Source organism: Adiantum capillus-veneris, chromosome 6 (genome assembly GCF_014529385.1).
Source record: "Adiantum capillus-veneris isolate H3 chromosome 6, ASM1452938v2, whole genome shotgun sequence".
Classification (NCBI taxonomy): domain Eukaryota; kingdom Viridiplantae; phylum Streptophyta; class Polypodiopsida; order Polypodiales; family Pteridaceae; genus Adiantum; species Adiantum capillus-veneris.
In genome coordinates, this window is record NC_140936.1 from 141,302,699 (window position 1) to 141,309,827 (window position 7,129).

Below are 7,129 nucleotides of genomic sequence, written 5' to 3' on the forward strand. Positions count from 1 at the left end.
GGATAAGCTTAGTTTCAATGCTAAGACTTAATGCCTCAAGACTTAGGTCCACTAAAAGCGACGTCCACCCTAGATGGGAGCTCACCTGGATGTGAACCAACCAAAAGAAGAATACGATGGCTTCTCCCACAAGGTGGTCTCTCATTTGACATGTACATTAAAGGTTGTTAAGTTCTAGGACCTAGCGCTATAGCTAATCTACATGCATGTCTACATCCAATCCTCCCTCGACACCTAAACATACCTGTACCTAAACTTAAACATACATATTCATCTACCCCTTTATCTCTCTCTCTCTCTCTCTCTCAATCTATTCGACACCTAAACACCTGTTTTTAACTACATATTCATCTACCCCTTTATCTCTCTCTCTCTCTCTCTCTCTCTCTCTCTCTCTCTCTCTCTCTCTCTCTCTAATGTATTGAGAGGGTAGAGATAGACATAGATTAAAGCTTTGGTTACTACTTCTCTTACCCTTTTAAAAAAAAGCACTCAAGTAATTACACCCATGGTTTAGAATATTGTTTATTGAAAAGAGTAGTGGAGTGAATTTAGTAGTGCTAAGTTGGCTCCGATTCCTATCGAGTTTGCCAATAGCTCAATAATGGTTAAATCCATAGGCAAGTCTAAAAAAGACTCCATTATTAAGACCATAGTTCTTGATGGTGTCCCCCGAACCCTATAAACAAACATGCCAACCGAGATAATAAATCCCAGTTTCACCTATCCTATTGCAATGAGCATCTCCAACCTTTAATATATTAGAGGAGTGCATCTCTTCTTAGGTAGAGAAGAAAGAAACTAAGCTCTAATCACTAAGTACATATCTCTACACTCTCTTTATAAAGACGTAGAGAGGGGTAGGATGAGGGCAATAGAGTAGAGAGAGAGCAATAGAAGATTTATCTCCTCTTTCTCGCTCTTTCTCTCCATCTCTATCCCTTTCCCTCTATTTCTCTCCCTCTCCACTCTCTCTCTCTCCTTCTCTATCCCTCTTTCTCTCTATCTCTTGATCTCTATCTCTACTCTCTCTTTCTTTCCCTCTCCCTCTATTTCCCTCTCTCTTTATCTCTATCTATGCTCTCTTTCTCTCCCTCTTTCTTTACTCTCTGTTTCCCTCTCCCTCTCCCTCTCCGTGTATTTCTCTTTCTATCTCTTTCCCTCTCTCTGTCTCTACTCTTTTTTCCTCTCCCTCTCTCCCTCTCCCTCTCTCTTTCTCTCTCCCTCTCTCTATCTTTCTCTCTCTATCTCTTTCCCTCTCTCCCTCTCCCTCTCTCTTTCTCTCTATCACTACTCTCTCTTTCTCTCCCTCTCCCTATCTCTTTCCCTCTCTCCCTCTCCCTCTCTCTTTCTCTCTATCACTACTCTCTCTTTCTCTCCCTCTCCCTATCTCTTTCCCTCTCTATTGGGGGGGGGGGGGTAATCCTTTTTGAAAAGAGCCAGTTACTGGTGGACGGACCTCCCTACCACGTCGCTAGAGAGTTCAATATCTAGGACGAGCCACCGTGAGTGAGGTTATCATGGAGTGCCTTTATGAGGTGTAAGTAGTTGAAGTCAGTGGAGCACTCCCACAAGATGATGCCACTCAGGCTGTTATCCTTGATATACTGCACATGGGTAATGATGAAATGTGTTGTCATAGCTATCCAGCACCCGACTTTTTAATTAATCGTGGGCGTATAGAGCCTTCACCTTGTTATCCAATAGCTCCATTGATTTGGCATCCTAGGGCAACTTCTTTTAGTCCACCAAGACCGTCTCCAAGGAAGTCTTAAGGGATCCTCTATGTGTTGGCATTCTGATGCCAATCATGTTGGTGAATGCCCACGAATAGAGCGTCCTACCTAGGAAGATCTTGCCTGATGACACCCCGCGTGACAAATAGAATCCAACGCCCTCGTCCACCTCCCATTTTCCATAAAAGATAGGCATGAGGTTGATGTGATGCACCGATGTCTCACCCTAGTTTTTGTCGTGGATGTCGTATGTCATCAAAAGAAGTTGGTCCACTACCCGCTTGAGAGGCCAGTGAGCCTTTTTCGGCTCTATGGTGCAACAGAAGGCAATGGTGTAGTTAGGCAATGCCTTGCCCAGCTCGTGTAGCACAAGAATGAAACTCTCACTGTCCTCCTCGCGAACGGAGTTGCCCTCAATATCGTAGTTGATGCCGTCGTCACTTAGGTACTTCCACTCGATGGAGATGCCGTTGAGGATGGGGTATTGGGCCAAAAAGCTGGTGAGTGAGGTGAGGAAGGTGGAGCAGTTCTGGTCGGGGTGGCCATCACTAAATTAATCTAGACTACCCTCTACTTGTGATTACTATAGTTTTGATTAACTGTGATTTTTTGTGATACGTTTGGACAGATGCAACCAATGGAGAAAGTTTCTCACAAGAAGCTGTTGTGATTGTGTGGAAAAACGTATATGAGTTAGTGTGGAAGATTTAATATGTAATTATTTGAGGCCACTGTATACAATTGGTGACAATAACAAATTGACAAATTAAGAAAATATGGGAATGCTACAATTTGGAAATACCACTTATTTTGCAGTGAGCACGAGAAAGCATCTTACTATCTTTCTTTTTTATTCTGGTAAATGGGGTCAGCATTTACCTCTTTCTCTCTCTATGTCTATCTCTTTCTCTTTCTCTATCTCTATCTCTATCTTTGTCTCTCTATCCCTTGATCTCTTTCTCTCGCTATCTCTACTCTCTCTTTATCTCCCTCTCACTCTCTCCCTCTCTTTCCTTCTCTCTTTATCTCTACTCTGCTCTCTTTCTCTACCTCTCTCTCTATCTCTTTGTCTATATCTCTACTCTCTTCTCTTTCTCTCCCGATCTTTCTTTATCTCTCCCTCTCCCTCGTTCTCTATTCTCTCTTTCCCTCTCCCTCTCCCTCTCTCTAACCCTTTCCGTCTATTTCTCTCTCTATCTCTTTCCCTCTCTCTTTCTCCCTGTCTCTACTCTTTTTTCCTCTCCCTCTCTCCCTCTCCCTCTCTCTCTATTTGTTTGTTTGTATCTCTACTCTCCCTCTTTCTCTCCCGCTCTTTCTCTCCCTCTCTCTTTCTCTCTCCCTCTCCCTCTCTCCCTCTCTCTATATTTCTCTCTCTATCTCTCCCCCCCCCCCCTCTCTCTCCCTCTCTCCTCTCTCCTCTCTCTCCTCTCTCTCTCTCCTCTCTCTCTCTCTCTCTCTCTCTCTCTCTCTCTCTCTCTCTCTCTCTCTTTCTCTCTCTCTCTCTTTTCTTTTTGGAAGTTTATTATTTACATAAATTACATCATCTCATCCTTGAGCTATGTCAGATCAGACTCATGAACTGTAGACATCTCTCTCTCATCTTCCCGTCAGTGATACAAAGGCAGTCCTCCATCATCTTTTTCTTAATGATCTCCCAAGGGATAGTGACCTTGTAAAGCGAGATTTTCTCAAAACATGCAAAATTCGAGCATTCCAAATAAAGAACAGTAACCAAACTCTCAATGATTTCATACAAAACTGCATAGCTTCATCTGGATATTTGCATAGCCCAAATGTCACAAAAAAGATAGACAGTTTGACTGGAACCCAGTTTTGTACATGTTAAAATCCATAGCCACCATTGTCTTACATTTTTGCAGTTCCAAAATATGTGTTTAATAGTCTCCATAGCTTTACAATTTGGACATTTCCCATTTGCAATACATTTCTTAAGTAGTAGTTCCCCATAGGGTAGAGAACCCATGAGAAGTCTCCACAAAAATAGCTTGTCCTTATTCCAACACGGAAGGATCCATAATGCAGTCAGCCGCTGTATCCACCAATCTTGTGATTTGTTGAACCTCCAATATCTATTGCATCTGGTTGAGATGTCCATATCTAGTAGAAGCAAAGTGTAGAATTGTGCAGTGGAGGATTTCCACCAATCACCTGCATTCCCTGGGAGGTGCCAGTCTCGGAATCTCTCCATAAATTCTCTATCATGGGGACTTGAAGCCTGAAAGTTTGAATACATAAGTCTGTCCAACTTCTTCTAAAAGCATTCGACAGTCTGAATTGTCTCCTGGCTGCAAAAAAGGGAACAAACAACCCCTGAGAGTCCAACATTTGATGAATGCATGTGATACCTTTTCTAAATAACCTGATGGATGGTTTTTTAATAATCAAGGTAGGGGGGGGTTTTAAAGACCAAACTCCAGAAGACATTTTCCTGACCAAGAGAATTGCCTGTATACCTAAGACGACCTTGCCATATCAAATTAGAGAATGTGTGTTTCCAAGAATTAATCATCAACTGAGCAGTAAGACAACCTGTTTTAAGAGGAGCATGCGAAAATAGTTTATCCCAGTCCGACATGTTCCATGTGCTGTGAAAGTAAACCACTGACAGAGAAATGATATCCCACATGCATCTCGACTAGATAGTGTCCCGTTTAAACATATGTTTGACCATAGTTGCTCGTTGAGCCTGAGCGTGTGCCTGCAGGTTAAGCACCCACCCCCCCTTGATTTCTAGGACTGATAACAAAGTCCCATTTAATGAAGGCACAAGTTTTTCCTTTATTACCCCAAAGGAATTTTGTCAGCAACGTTTGGATATGAGCTAGATGTGTTTTTTTTCCAGTCCAACAATGGCAGATAGTACAACAGATACGGAACGAGAATGGGTTGTATAATTTTGAGTCTGACATGCAACGGCCACTCATCACCATACCATGCAGCTATTTTCGTCCGGACTTTGGATAAAACCCATTGAACCAACTCGTTATTACTTGAATGCATCCCTATTGGGTATCCCAAATATCTGACACCACATGTCCTTTTTGGATTCTCTTGCCAGTCCAAATAAGATTGTTAAACTGCTCGACATTGATATCAGTAAGTACAGACTTTTGAAAGTTCAAGTTCATACCAGCAGCCAAAGAAAACAAAGCGAGGTAAGACATACATTTATTCAGGTTTAAATTTGTAGCATGTAGAAAAATCATAGTGTCATCAACAAAACCTAGAGCTAGCAACTGTTCCTGGGACAATTTTATCCCATTGATTCTCCCTAGAGCTACTTGCTTCTCCAAAAAGCAAAATAAAGAATGAGTACTGACATTAAAAAAAAGGGCGCTTAAGGGGCACCCTTGTCTCACTAATCTTTGAATTTGAACTGGGCCTGAAAGTCTGCCATTTACTATAATCCTTGATGTAGCATGTTGGCCCAGCAAGAAGATGCAGGTACGCATGTTGGTCCCAAACCCCATTTTTTTCATAATAGCATAAATGAAGTCCCAAGCTACAGTGTCAAATGTTTTTTCAGAATCTAGTTGTAGCATCACTGAGTTTTGATTTGTTTTGACAGCATATTCAGTCCCCAGTTGAACAGCCAGAATATTATCCAAAATAGATCTGCCCTCGATGAACCCCGTCTAGTTTATATGAACATGTTTCCTTAACAGAGGGGATAGTCTTATAGCCACTGACTTTGCCAGAACCTTATACAGCAATCCCATCATGGTTATGGGTCTCCACTGTGATAGAGTTGAGCAATTTTTTTTTTTGGGGATGAGTTTTACAATTCCTTCTTTGAGATGAGGATCCATAACCTGTGATGCCCAGATAGCATTGATTGCTTGCATGACCATACATTTCAGATGTGGCCAAAAATGCATCAAGAATTCCTTTGAAAGCCCACAAGCTCCAGGTATTTTTTCATTTCCCAATTTAGTGACAGCATAGTAAAGTTCTCCTTCCTGAAAGAAGCCCTCAAGCCTCTGCGCATCACAATTATTAATGCAAGAGTCCATAGAGGCTAACATCACCTCCATTGCCTGTTGTCTTTCCTTAGAAGTATCCACTGGTTTATTTAAAATAGCATTATAGTGATCCACACAGGTTTGCATAAGGTTCTGGTTGTCAGTGACCTCGGACCCATCTTCTGTTATAATTATAGTGATAGCCTCTCGATTATGTTTGGTTTTCAACTTGTGAAAAAACCCCTTTGAGGTGTCATTTACATCTGATAATTCTCTTACCCTACATTTGAATATGCATTTAGCACCCTGAGCCTCAGCTATAGATAGAAGAGCACCCCTAATATCCTCAATTTCAGTACATGGCTGTGTGGTTACCTGGCCTTTATGAACTTGCTCTAGCAAAGGTTTAAGTTTTGCACTCAATTCAACCAGTTTCTGTCGTTTTTTGGAAGCTCCCATCTTACCATGATGTCTTATATATTTTTGCATTTCAGAGCAAAAAAAATTCCAGCAGACCTCCCTCATATCTTCCTCAATTGTAGATACTCTATTAGGATCTTGACCCATTGGTAGAAGTTTTAGGGTTTTAGCCCTTAGACAAGCAGTGGCTCCTGGGAGATTCAGTTAAAATCATCTCTTCATATTGGGCCAAAATCTGTTCCGAGTTCATTTGGATCATGTGGAAAGAGAGGTGTGCAGCATTATTTGAGGAGTCTCGCGAGACTAAAAGTCTGAGAATGCTTTTTATTGACTTCAATTTGCAGACATTTCAGCTAAATTTGGACCATTCCAGGATCTCCCGTGCTCAAAGCAAAGTGTTGGCAGATTGCAAGGCAAACTATGAAGCACCATTGAATAGTTGGACGAAGGCAACTCACCCGGCGGGGATTCTGCAAGAGAGGACTAAGGAAGTAGAAGGGAAGCTAGCAAGATTCATAATCCGTTGCGATCAAGCTCATGAGTTGATGCTCAGAATTGAGCAGCGAATACTCGGTTACTAGTGTGATTGTTGTTACCCTTGATGTTTTTTTGTTTTGGCCACTCCTCCCTAAACTCTTGTATATTCCCTTGCCCATCTTGGGGTTCATGGATGTAATTTTATAAAAGTCTTTCTAAAACAGGTATGCCCTCTTTGGTAGATAATTTTTTTTTAATAAAAAAATTGGCGTTCTGAAAGATGCCTTCAGAAAGAGTTGATTAGGCATACTTTCAATGTTTTCAGTGATGCTACTTACCTCAAATGTTATTTCAGTTTTAAAATATTAAGTGGATTTTTTTATTTCACCTTTCATTTCACACCCTCACATGGCTTGACTTCTCTTGCATTCTATTCTTTTAGAATGCTGAAGTGAAGCCTCACCTTGCATAATTCTAGTAGATTCTAGATACACACACACACACGAGTCTTCT

The 7,129-nt window shown here is 41.4% G+C and overlaps 1 pseudogene; it reads right to left on the bottom strand.

Annotated features, from left to right (window-relative positions):
- Positions 1-1,490: 1,490 nt before the first annotated feature.
- Positions 1,491-6,178, bottom strand: LOC147456388 (uncharacterized; annotated as a pseudogene).
- Between the last annotated feature and the right edge of the window lie 951 nt (positions 6,179-7,129).